This window comes from Misgurnus anguillicaudatus, chromosome 22, assembly GCF_027580225.2.
Source record: "Misgurnus anguillicaudatus chromosome 22, ASM2758022v2, whole genome shotgun sequence".
NCBI classification, from domain to species: Eukaryota; Metazoa; Chordata; class Actinopteri; order Cypriniformes; family Cobitidae; genus Misgurnus; species Misgurnus anguillicaudatus.
Window position 1 is genome coordinate 18,824,921 of NC_073358.2, and position 14,688 is coordinate 18,839,608.

Consider the following 14,688-nt stretch of genomic DNA (forward strand, 5'->3'; position numbering starts at 1 on the left):
AATAGATGGTGCCTCTGGTCATGATTGTGATGACACCCACCAAATTTGATATACATATGATTAAGCAATGTTGAGATATAGCCTCAAATGACTTGACCACGAGGGGGCACTGCCCCGAAACAATAGATGGTGCCTCAGGTAATGATTGTGATGATACCCACCAAATTTGATATACATATGATTAGGCAATGTTGAGATATAGCCTCAAATGACTTGACCACTAGGGGGCACTGCACCGAAACAATAGATGGTGACTCAGGTCACGATTGTGAAGACACCCACCAAATTTGGTGTACGTACGATTAAGTAATTTGGAGATATAGCCTCAAATGACTTGACCACTAGGGGGCACTGCACCAAAAGAATAGATGGTGCCTCTGGTCATGATTGTGATGACACCCACCAAATTTGATATACATATGATTAAGCAATGTTGAGATATAGCCTCAAATGACTTGACCACGAGGGGGCACTGCCCCGAAACAATAGATGGTGCCTCAGGTAATGATTGTGATGACACCCACCGAATTTTATATACATATAATTAAGCAATGTTGAGATATAGCCTCAAATGACTTGACCACTAGGGGGCACTGCCCCGAAACAATAGATGGTGCCGCAGGTAATGATTGTGATGACACCCACCAAATTTGATATACATATGATTAAGCAATGTTGAGATATAGCCAGGGGGCACTGCACCGAAACAATAGATGGTGCCTCGGGTCATGATTGTGATGACACCCACCAAATTTGATATACATACAATTAAGCAATGTTGAGATATAGCCTCAAATCACTTGACCACTGGGGGCACTGCACCGAAACAATAGATGGTGCCTACCGTCATGATTGTGATGACACCCACCAAATTTGGTGTACATACGATTAAGCGATATGGAGATATGGCCTCAAATGACTTGACCACTAGGTGGCACTGCACCGAAACAATAGATGATGCCTCGGGTCATGATTGTGATGACACCCACCAAATTTGATATACATATGAATAAGCAATGTTGAGATATAGCCTGAAATGACTTGACCACTAGGTGGCACTGCACCGAGACAATAGATGATGCCTCGGGTCATGATTGTGATGACACCCACCAAATTTGATATTTGAACCACCCACCTTCCGATTTGTAGACAACCTACTAAGGGTGTCACGATTTCGATTTTAAATCGAAATAGATCGAAATTAAGTCACAACCTCGAACTTCGAATTAAAAAATGGGATCGTCGATGCTGCCACGCCCCCATTTCACGTCCGGTCGGCTTGCCAAGCGGGGGAAAATAAACTCTCAGAAGTCCCTTTAAAAACATCCATCCAGCGGAATGCGATTTATATTTTAAACACGAGGGATGTATTGCTACAACTCCTTGAAATGCATATCATAAACAGGATTACTACCTAGTGATCTGCCTTCGGAGTTCGGACAGAGCGCAGCTCTCTGCACGTGCACGAGAGAGAGCCGCCAAGATGCAGCGGGTTATATTTTAAACAAAAGGTATAGTTTGACTCAGCTCGCATGAAACTGAACAAATACGTAAGGATTATTACTTTAGTTTATGTTTAGACTTTGGACAGATGCGAGAGCGCGTGCACCTGAGACAGAGAAAAGCGCAGCTGCTTATGACGCACCGGTTTTATTTCAGATAATAGGAGTCCAAGACGCGCGCACTAAGTCTATCTGCGTGCAAGAAGGAATTCTCTCTCTACAAGCTCTCTCGCGTAAAGTAAAGCCCACAAACCCCCATGCGAGGAAAAGCATGCAATGTGCATGTTAATCTGAAACTATAATAATTATAATAATAATAATAAAGGCATATAATTTTTTGTCTTAAAAAAATTCTTTTAAAAATCGAGAATCGAATTGAATCGTGACATCAGAATCGAAAATGTAATCGAATCGAGGATTTGGAGAATCGTAACACCCCTACAACCTACACTAACCACTGAACCACTGCCAATACACACATCAATGTGCAAAACCTTTGCGAATATATAGCCTCAAATCCATTTTCGTGCTCGCCATCATATTTGTTGATGTGCTATACAACAACTGACAATAACTTTTTGTCTAGAGTCTATGAGGCTGTTTACACTTGGCATTAACATGTGTTTTCGTCGATCGGATCACAAGTGGACGACGTTAATGCCAGGTGTAAACGGTGTTCAAAACGTTTTGAGCTCGTCCACTTTCGACCACTTTCAACCACATCCAGAGGTGGTCGAAACACTTTCGATCGGATCGCTTTGGAGTTGCGGAACGCACATGTGGTTGAATGCGTTCGAACAGCCACACGCGACCGCCTTCTCTCCGCCCATTTATCTAATCTGAGGTATTAAACACAAGTTTTACGTCTTTTTTGACTTCTGGCGTGAATATTCGGTGAACAGCGCTATTTTTAGCCTTTCATTGATAAAACTAGTGGCTGATCTCCGTAGTTTCGTTTTGAAAGCGTGTGAAAGTTGCGCGATCCTATTTCATCAATTGCGCTGAAAATTCAAAGAAAGCTCTTACATACTCATGTACAAAACACTGTGCAGCATGTTTACATGCTAAACAAGCAGTGCACAACGACATAATATTAGTTTGTGTCCATATAAACTCATAATTACTCCTGCTCGGGTTTGAATGACAGCGGAGAGACTCGCCCACTGTCTCACAGACCACCCCCTCACAGTATTCAGCACAGAAGCGGTCGAAAATGGACAAAAGAGACGGATTTAAATACCAGGTGTAAACGGAATGTGTCTCTCTCGTCCACTTGTGATCCGATCGATGAAAACACATCTTAATACCAAGTGTAAACAGCCCCTATATTGTGTGTACCAAATCCAAGCCAATCAAACGAACGCCGTAGGAGGAGTTTTGAAAAAGTGGGTATGCTTTGTTATTGAAAATGGCAGACAGAAAACGTTTTGATATCGTTTGACTCGGCATGCCTCAAGAAATCTAACAATAGCACTTTAATGAATTTAGACTCAATTTTGCAGTAGTTATAAGCAAAAAAAATCACTTTTCAAATCTTGTGACCACTAGGTGGCCCTATGACATATAACAGCTGGGGATAGGTGTCTTGCTCATGGACATCTTGACACTTGGTCAGGTGGAGCTGGGGTTTGAACCCCCAACCTTCCGATTTGTAGACAACTGACACTAACCCCTGAACCAATGACCCACTGCCAATGTGCAAAACTTTTGCGAAGATATAGCCTCAAATCCATTTCGGCGTGCTCATCAGCATGCTCACACTAGGTGGCGCTGTATCGAAACGGGGCACGCACCCTCAGGTCATGACTTTGGCGAAGATACAGCCTCAAATACGTTTGTTTGCACTCTACGTAAAATTCGTTGACGCGGTATACGAAAACGGATTGGCGAATCGACACGAATTCCATAGCTTTTTGCCATGAGTGTCTCTAGATGCTACACACCCATTCTTTACGCAAATTAGACAAAAGCTCTAGGACGAGTTCGAAAAAGTAGGTTTTACAAACAATTCAAAATATCGAAATAATTAGCATGACGGAAATGATGTCATATGGTGCAATCGAATTGGCATGAGCCAAGGAATCAGAAGAAACAAGAATTGCGTTTCTATGATGTACGGGTCAGCAGTTATAACCAAAAATGTAAGTGAAAATTTGGACTGTTGGTGGCGCTATCGGGTTTGACATAGACAGTTCAAATTTGATGTGGGAACTATTTGGAATGTCCTCTTTGAGTGTGCCAAATTTCATAACTTTCCTACAAAAAAAGTTAAAATTCAAAATGGCCGACCCCCAAAATGGCCGACTGAAAACCTTTTGGTATCGTTTGACTCGGCATGCCTCAAGGCATCTAACAATAGCACTTTTATAATTTTAGACTCAAGTTTGCAGTAGTTATAAACAAAAATAGCCATTTTTCAAATCTCGTGAACACTAGGTGGCACTGTGACGAAACTGGGCACGCACCCTCAGGTCATGACTGCCATCAAAACTAGCAAGTGTCGTGTGAATACGCTTAACTTTGGCAAAGATACAGCCTCAAATCCGTTTTTTCGCGCTTTACGTAAAATTCATGGACGCGGTATACGGTAACAGATTGGTGAATCAACACGAATTCCATAACTTTTTGCCATGAGTGTCTCTAGATGCTACACACCCATTCTTTACGCAAATTGGACAAAACCTCTAGGACGAGTTCGAAAAAGTAGGTTTTACAAACAATTCAAAATATCGAAATAATCAGCATAACGGAAATGACGTCATATGGTGCAATCGAATTGGCATGAGCCAAGGAATCAGAAGAAACAAGAATTGCGCAGTTATAACCAAAAATGTAAGTGAAAATTTGAACTGTTGGTGGCGCTATTGGGTTTGACATAGACACTCCAAATTTGGTGTGTTGACTATTTGGAATGTCCTCTTTGAGTGTGCCAAATTTCATAACTTTCCTACGTACGGTTCTATGGGCTGCCATAGACGCAATGGCGGAAGAAGAAGAATAATAGAAAATAATCATAATAATAATAATAAGAAAACTAACAATCCCAATAGGGGTCTCGCCCATTCTGGGCTTGACCCCTAATAACGTATTGCTTCGTTGTTTATGATGTCAGATTTTGTCATGGTTTGTCATGCATCCCAGCATGCCCTCGTGTAAGTTAGTGGAAAGTCAGTTTTAGTTAACGTTAGTTGTTGTTCTCTAAAATGGCGCTTAGGAATTTGTTTTTAAATTGCAAAAGGACCTTTTCGGACTGCATGCGATTGGCCTCCTCTTATTAAACAAATGATGTTTTGAATGTTGTGATAACAAGGTATGTCCAAAAAACATTAACGTTACATTTATAAGATGGCTGCCTTCCAATAACGTGAATTTGAGGGCTGGTGTCATGAGTTTAGCTCAAACCCTAATCAAACACACCTGAAGTAGCTAATTAAGGTCTTGCTATGCATACTAGAAACTTCCAGCAGGTGTACTAAAGCTTCGAGCTAAACTCTGCAGGACACCGGTTCCAAGACCGAGTTTGGGCACCCCTTCCCAGTGTTTTGATTATAAAAAAGTTACGTTAAATGTAGTGCTTGGCAAAGATTAATCGCGATTAATCTTTGCCCAGCACTAGTTAAATGTAAGTAAATTGTGGACAAGCAGGTCACGTGACAAATCTGTATTACCGCTTTATTTACATTAATTTGCAGGCAGAATCTGAAACACTGTTCTTTAAAAGTATTCTGTTATTGGACTCCTGATACAAATTTTGTTACCCATTACAGAATGCAGACAATGGCAAAAGTGTGGTATGGTCCAGAGGACGATTGCTGGATCCTGAAACAGCAAATGGCATCCTGGACCATGTGTCTGAATTTCTGGATGCTTTGGAAACATTGCCCCAACAGGACGGTATGCTTCAAATAGCCAGATTGACTCTTCCATTAATCATGTTAATCAATCAAATTTGTTTTTAAAAATTTCTTTTTTGTTTACCCTAGTTCTCCAGGCTTATAGTGCTCCATAGGAAAGGGGTTCATCAGTTTCTGCTAAAATATAATTTTTCGACAAAACAAATGGCAGAAATCTTGGGAGTCTCCAAACGAACTGTGAAGCGGCGTTTAAGGTGAGATTGTTGTTTTCAGTTTGTCTTCTTAAAAGGCTGCGTCCAAATAACCGCACCTGCGGTCTTTGCACTTGACCACTTACATTAAGTGTTCTAGTGGGCGACGGCGTGAAGATCCCAGCATGCATGTAAAATGGGACTGATGGGACACACTTAGCAAGGGTAAAAATGTCAATAAAGGTAGTGGCAGCAATTTGCACCAAAACATATTCAATTTTTTTATTTAGGCTACTTAAAATATATATTTTAAGTTTCTCTTCAAATAAAATGAACACACAAACAAATGAATAAATAAAAAACTAAATAAACATTTAATGATTATTATCTACTTACCTGAAACTTTCAGAAGCAGAATTCTTTGCACTTGTACAAACTCTTCATTTTGCGTATGCAGCTTTATTAAAGTGTATTGTTTATTCAGTAGTCCTTGAATATACCACATAATTAATTTTGTTTCTAATTATGTGATAAAAGCAGTTGCAGATATTTTACCAAAAACATGCTGGCACCAATGAAATGTGCACATTTTTCATTTTACCAACATAATATGTAATATCCATTTATACGTTTCTGCGAAAGGTTTGGTTTGGGCAAAAGTCTCACGATTTACATTCAGAACATGATGCATGATGGCATACACTTAGCCTTGAATACCGCTCCAAAGTGCTATTCGAGAGAGTGTGGGTTTAGCGTGCATTATGGGCATTCACTTTGCTAGTTTGAAGACATGGAAAGTCTTGGGCACTTACTTCCTGTCGTGTGCATGCTCTCTCCAGTGGCCAAGACTGCAAGTTGGGTATTTGGAGGCAGCCAAAATGTACAGATCTCTGCACCTGAAACTTCATTGCAATATCCAAAAGATGGAACAAATTCCATGTTACACAGTAAATTTGCTAAAATTGGCATTTTCAGTGACTACATGCCAGTCTTACCCTAATGAATGGTATCTTTAACTCTTTAACTGGTATCTTTTAATTATCCATGTGTGGTTATTTAATAGGCAGAAGCAATAACAAAGTCAAAAGCAGGCACAGGTTAAAACTAGAAAATGCAATAGTCCAGGCAGTTTAACTAAATGTGAGTGAGTATGAAGGGTAAAATAAGTAACGGGTATCATAGTTTTCAAAATAATCTAGTTAGCATTGTATCTGAGTTTGATACATTATTGCATTGGTATAATTGCTTTGACTTTAAGATCTACACAGAATAGTTTTGTATAATTCAGTCTCATTTTCTCCCTTACTTTTTTATACAAACAGGAAATTCAGATATACTGATATGTCTGATTCTGATCTTGAAACGATGAGCTTGGGGCAGAATCAGTAAGAGCACGTCTGGCAGGTCAAGGGTTAATAGTGCAGCATCACAGAGTGCGACAAAGTTTGATCAGGACCAATCCAGTGGGAGCAGCTCAGAGAGTCACAACACGCAGGCTACACAGAGGAGTCTACAAAGTTGCCGGGCCAAACGCATTATGCCATTTGGTTGGCAATCATAAGTTAATCAGGTACCATAGTTCTTTCATTCATTTTTTTTTTTAGGTCACTGTGTTAAAACTAACAAAGAAATTGACACATTTTTGAATTTTTATCATTCATTACAAGAAGTTATCGAGTTTGTTTGAATTGTATTAAATAATTTTATTGTAATATCACTGATGGGACCTATTTTAAGGGATAGTTCACCAAAAGATCAAAATGTAGTTTTATCAGTGCTACAATATGCTTTTTTTACTATCATGTATCTTTATCTCTTTGAAGGAGGCGAATTGTAATACACGGCGGCATAGATGGCTACAGCAGACGACTTGTTCTTAAAGGCTTCAGACAACAATCGCAGCAACACAGTTTTCGAGAGCTTTGTGGATGCTATTTCTGTTTTAGTACATGATAGAAAGCCTAAGGCTGTATCAAACCGTGTGGCAAATCAATCTTATCTGCTGCCTGTTACATATCAAACTAAGATCTCTGTTAGGAAAAAAATTAGTACTGTTAAGTTAGCGCTTTTAAACATCTGTTCACTTAAAAATAAATCACTTCTAGTCAGCGACTTAATAACCACAAACAACCTGGATTTTATGTTTCTAAATGAAACATGGCTAGAAGAAAGCTACAGTGCAACAGTCCTTAATGAAATAACTAACTAACTTTACTTTTATGAATGTCTGCAGAACTGCTAGGAGAGGGGGAGGTGTAGCTTCTCTTTTTAAAGATGTCTATCAATGTGAGCAAGTGTCATTTGGGAATTACCCGTCTTTTGAATATCTAGGTATTGTGTTGAAAGGTACCCCACACATTCTACTTATCATTATTTACAGGCCCCCAAAATACTCTCCAGCATTTGTTGAGGACTTTACAGAACTGTTATCAATGATTTCCTCAGAGTTTGACTGTTTTGCTCTTGCTGGAGATTTTAACATTCACATAGATAAGCCAGACAGTATTATGGCAAAAGATGTCACAGCTGTTTTAAATACTTTTGATCTGACTCAACATGTGCATGGACCCACACACAATCGTGGACACACTCTAGATTTAATTATCAGTAAGGGTTTAAACATCTCATCAATTGTTATTAAGGCTGTAGCACTGTCTGATCATTTCTGTATTTTCTTTGATATATTAAAGGGATACTTCACCGATTTAGCATTCAGCTTTTCAAATATTATAAACAACAACATAAATAACACACGCACTCTTTTTGCTACTATAGAGAGACTAACAACCCCCCCAAGTCACATTCCTAGTGAAATGCTCTCAGACAGCAAATGCAGTGAGTTTGCTAACTTCTTCTCTGAGAAAATCAATAATATCAGAAAGGTGATCAGTACATCCTTGAGCTGCGCCGGGGTCGGACAAGTCAGATCACAACATCAGAAAGTAGTTACGATGTCTGATTTCGAAGCAGTTGATGGTAAAATTCTGGAAGAAACAGTACAGCATCTTAAAACATCAACCTGTGCCCTTGACACACTCCCAACATCTTTTTTCAAAAGTGTCTTTAACTGTTTAGAACCAGATCTCCTAGAAGTGGTAAATTCATCACTTAACTCTGGGACTTTTCCAAAGTCCCTTAAAACTGCAGTTGTTAAGCCCCTCCTGAAAAAGAGCAACCTAGATAACACTGTATTGAGCAACTACAGACCAATCTCAAATCTTCCTTTCATAGGCAAGATCATTGAAAAAGTTGTTTTCAATCAGCTGAACAAATTCTTAATTTCTAATGGTTACTTTGACATTTTTCAATCTGGTTTCAGACCACACCACAGTACAGAGACAGCGCTCATAAAGATAATAAATGATATTCGCCTCAATACAGACACAGGCAAACTATCAGTGCTGGTGCTACTCGACCTCAGTGCTGCTTTTGACACTGTCGATCACAACATACTTCTTGACAGGCTGGAAAACTGGGTCGGGCTTTCTGGGATGGTCCTAAAATGGTTCAGGTCATACTTAGAAGGGAGAGGTTATTATGTAAGTATAGGTGGCCATAAATCTGAGTGGACATCCATGACATGCGGAGTCCCGCAAGGCTCAATTCTAGCACCACTCCTGTTCAACCTGTATAAGCTCCCACTAAGCCAAATAATGAGAGAGAACCAAATTGCCTATCACAGTTATGCAGACGACACTCAGATCTACTTAGCTCTATCCCTTAACGACTACAGCCCCTTCGACTCCCTCTGCAAATGCATTGATGAAGTTAACAGTTGGATGTGCCAAAACTTTCTTCAGTTAAACAAAGAGAAAACTGAAGTCATTGCGCTTGGAAACAAAGATGAAGTTCTCAAGGTGAATGCATACCTTGACGCTAGTGGTCAAACAACTAAAAATCAAGTCAGGAATCTTGGTGTGATTCTGGAGTCGGACCTTAGTTTCAGTAGTCATGTCAAAGCAATAACTAAATCAGCATATTATCATCTCAAAAATATCGCAAGAATTAGATGCTTTGCTTCCAGACAAGACTTAGAGAAACTTGTGCATGCTTTTATCACCAGCAGGGTGGATTATTGTAATGGCCTCCTCACTGGCCTTCCCAAAAAGACCATTAGACAGCTCCAGCTCATTCAGAACGCTGCTGCCAGGATTCTGAGCAGAACCAGAAAATATGAACATATCACACCAGTCCTCAGGTCACTACACTGGCTCCCAGTTACATTTAGGATTGATTTTAAAGTATTATTAATGGTATATAAATCACTCAATGGACTAGGACCTCAATACATTGTTGATATGCTCATTGAATATAAACCCAACAGGTCACTCAGATCATTAGGATCACATCAGCTAGAAATACCAAGGGTTCACTCAAAGCAAGGAGAGTCAGCTTTTAGCTATTATGCCTGTCGCAGCTGGAACCAGCTTCCAGAAGAGATCAGATGTGCTCCAACAGTAGTCACATTCAAATCCAGACTCAAAACACATCTGTTTAGCTATGCATTTGCTGAATGAGCACTATGCTGCGTCCGAACTGATTGCACTATATTTTTTATGCACTATTTTAATTAGGGCCCGAGCACACCGGGGGGTGAGGACCCTATTGTTCTTCAAGGAGTTATTATTTTTTTTTTCTTTTTCTTCTCCGACTTCAGCGGGACTTTAGAGGGCCTAAACATACTCGAAAACTCATGAAAGTTTGCACAGATGTCAAGAGTGATGAAAATTTACATGTGGTGTAGGCTTTAGAATTAGGCGTGGGAAAATGGCTCTATAGCGCCACCTACAAATTTTCAACGAAGCAGCCCTCGGACTGTGTTTGACGTACAATTACGAAATTCGGTACGCTTCTGTAGCATGACAAGACCTACAAAAAAGTCTCTTGGAGCGAAGCCGTAAACCAAACAGGAAGTCAGCTATTCGGAGTTATTTTTGTGATTTGGGTGCAGTTTTTGTCATTTCCATGCGTCATACTTTAACTAACTCCTCCTACAGTTTTAGTCGGATCATCTTCATATTTGGTGAGTGTCATCTTAAGGCCTTTGTGATGCTAAATTGCGAAGGATTTGACTCTACGTAAAAATTTGTGTCGGTTCTGGCCGGACAAAATTTGATGTTTTCCAATGAAACAGGAAGTTGCTGGAACTCATGCATACAATGTCCGATCTGTCCCAAATTTCACATGATTGCTAAGAGTCCTGACCTGAACACATCTACATAACAATTTTCATTTATAGCCATAGCACCACCAGCTGGCAACCTGAAGGAACATGTTTTAGCGCCACTTTCAAATATTGAATGAAGCAGCCCTTGGACTGTGTTTAACTTACATGTACGAATTTCGGTATGCTCATGTATTATTACAAGCCCTACAAAAAAGTCTCTTTGGAGCAACGGCCTACACCAAACAGGAAGTCAGGTATTTTGAATTATTTCTCAGATTTTGGCTCAGTTTTTCTCATTTCCAGCAGTCATACTTTAACTAACTCCTCCTACAGTTTTCGTTGGATCATCATCATATTTGGCGAGTCTCATCTTAAGGCCTTTGTGATGCTAAATTGCAAAGGATTTGATTCTATATTGAAATTTGTGTCTGTTTTGGCCAGCCAAAGTTTGATGTTTCGCTATGAAACAGGTTGCTGGAACTCAGGCATACAGTGTCCGATCTGTCCCAAACTTCACATGATTGCTAAGAGTCCTGACCTGAACACATCTACATGTCAATAGTCACTTATGGTTATAGCGCCACCAGCTGGCAACAGGAAGTGACATGTTTACAATGATTATGCAATGTCTGATCTGTCCCAAACTTCACATGATTAATAAGAGTCCTGGACTGAACACATCTACATGTCAATAGTCACTTATGGTTATAGCGCCACCAGCTGGCAACAGGAAGTGACATGTTTACAATGATTATGCAATGTCTGATCTGTCCCAAACTTCACATGATTAATAAGAGTCCTGGACTGAACACATCTACATTTCAATAGTCACTTATGGTTATAGCACCACTAGGTGGCAACAGGAAGTGACATGTTTACACTGATTATGCAATGTCTGATCTTTCCCTAACTTCACATGATTAATATAGTCCTGGACTGAACACATCTACATGTCAATAGTCACCAGTGTGGGGCAAGTTACTGAAAATTAGTAATTAGTTACAGTTACTAGTTACTTCTTTTAAAAGTAACTGAATTACTGTACCAGTTACTGTATATCAAAAGTAATTAGTTACTTAGAAAAGTAATTTTTAAGTTACTTTTATGTCTGCTTTTTAAATGTAAACATGAACAGTACTGAACAGTCAAACAATAAAATGATATGGATGGGCTATTTTACACGTAAGACTCTAATATATCACATACTGTAGGAGCCTATTTTGCTTTAGATTCAACCTTTGAATATTTTTGTTAGAAATTATCTTAATATGTAAACTTAGTTTATTTATGTATATCATTTAGACCATTTAGACAAATATTCTGCATGTTTACAAAAATATATAATGTATTAAAATTGTGTAGTGTCTCTTTAAAAACTTGGAGACAATTGTGTCAACATGTCATATTTTCTAAAATAAATTATATTTTTTCTGATTTCATATTTATTTTAATAAGTTAGAAACGTCTCCGCTGTGTCCTGCTGACAGGCGCGATTGCGCGTGCAGCAGATGAGGCAAACTATGGGTCCTCCGAAGGTTAGACCGTCTCATTTCAGTTCTCTTCGCAAACTTCTGAGCACCTTTTATCGCATGCTTAGTAGGGTGCAGCCCTTGCATTGGAACACAGGGACTGCGCTCTTTGGTCATATATTGTTTGTTTTCTGTTGGATTTAAATGATACACAGGATTAAAGGAAGATATTTAATCAGAAAACGGAGTAGGCTACGTGGATTGTTTTGTCGGACACGGAGAGACAGAAACTAAAACTAAAAGCGAGCTCACACATACTATGGAGTTTTAACACGGGTGTACAGCGCAGTGTGAATATTTTAGTGGAAACAACAATCGCGGATCGTTCTCTTCCATGAAGCCGATGTAAACATCTAAGAATATATGAACATTTCTTAGATTTATTACCTTTGTGGACTACAAATGCAAGTTGATGTCATACTGCGATTGCTTGGTGAAGATAATTTACAAACATGAGAACGGATGGATTATGACTTTTTTTAAACAAAGGTATGTTGTCCCGTTTAGATTTTTCATGTTCATTCTATATGCACTGTCAGCTATGATGAAGTGTAATTAATCATTGCGCCGCCAACTACGGTCCTGCGACGTCAGATATGTCTTGTCTATTTTTTACAAAATAGAGTAACGCGAGTAACGAACTCATTTAAATTTCAGTAATTGTAATTGCGTTACTTGATTTAAAAAAATACTTCGTTACATGCTCGTTACTGCTAGAAACTAAGTTACTTTGTAACGCGTTACTCCCATCACTGATTGTCACTTATGATGCCAATAGTCAGTTATGGTCATAGCGCCACCAGCTGGTAACAGGAAGTAACATGTTTACAATGATAATGCAATGTCGGATTTGTCCCAAACTTCACATGATTGATAAGAGTCCTGACACATTTACGTGCCAATATTTACATGTAGTCACTCATACTCACACACACACTCGCTCACTCTCTTTCTCTCTCTCTCTCTCTCTCTCTCTCTCATGCTATCTTACACGATGCTACCTCGCTGTCATTTGTAATTAGCAACAGGAAATGTGGCACATTATACTACACTTTTAAATGGTTCACCTATGTTTACATGCTTAATGCCTATTTACTACTGTTCCCTTTAATTCTTATGCCATGGCGTGGCGGTGTCAGGTGTGCGAGGGCCCTTCCATCACTGCTAGCAGTTTTAATTATTTTTATTTCTCTTGTTTTTATTCTTATTTTTATTTTTAACAGTTTTATATTTGTATTCCTGTTTTATTCTTTTTCATACATTTAAACTGTTTTTATTAAAATCACATTTATTTTCTTTTAATTGATATTTAAAATTCATGTATATTTGATTTTTTGTTTTCTCATTTCTATGTAAAGCACTTTGAATGACCTCTGTGTATGAAATGTGCTATACAAATAAACTTGCCTTGCCTTGCCTTGGCAAACATGGAATACCTTCAAGAGTTTGCTGTGATAATGGAGGGGAGAACAATTCAGTCTGTCTATTTATGAATGTGTTCCAAAGCTCAACAAGAGGAAGTGCTATGAGAGGAAGGAGCACGCACAATCAAAGGATTGAAAGATTGTGGGGTGATGTTTGGCGGGGCATCACCAATACTTATTCCTTATTCACGCTTTAGGAGAGTGAAGGTAAAATTGACACTAACAATGAAATGCATCTCTGGGCATTACATTATGTGTATATACCTAGAATCAACAGGGATCTCCAACTGTTCATTAATCAATGGAACCACCACAGGCTGAGGACTGAACGACACATGTCTCCACACCAGACCTTTATTCGAGTGTGTCTGTTACAGCCAACTCAAAACCAGACTGGCATACGTGGAGTTTTTGGAAAGTTCTCAACATTCCGCAACAATCCATTAAAATATTTACCATGTGTATTGAAACCATTCAAATGAAGTCAAAACAGAACTATTAAAACATTGCACATTTATGTAAAATTGCATGACAGTGGATCACCTTGTTTTACCTTAACCTCTTAAAACCTGGCGTGTCCACATATGTGGACATCACATTTTTGTTGTTTGCACCTTAATACTAAATTTGTGTAACTGGAACCTGTTTTACACAAATGTAGACACTTTCTTCAAGCAGTGGTACAGGAAAAAATCTGCATCTTTCATGAAGATTTTTTATGCAAGACAACGTTTCATCACATGCATCAAAGTACAGTCTTGTTCAAAATAATAGCAGTACAATGTGACTAACCAGAATAATCAAGGTTTTTAGTATATTTTTTTATTGCTACGTGGCAAACAAGTTACCAGTAGGTTCAGTAGATTCTCAGAAAACAAATGAGACCCAGCATTCATGATATGCACGCTCTTAAGGCTGTGCAATAAGGGCAATTAGTTGAATTAGTTGAAAGGGGTGTGTTCAAAAAAATAGCAGTGTGGCATTCAATCACTGAGGTCATCAATTTTGTGAAGAAACAGGT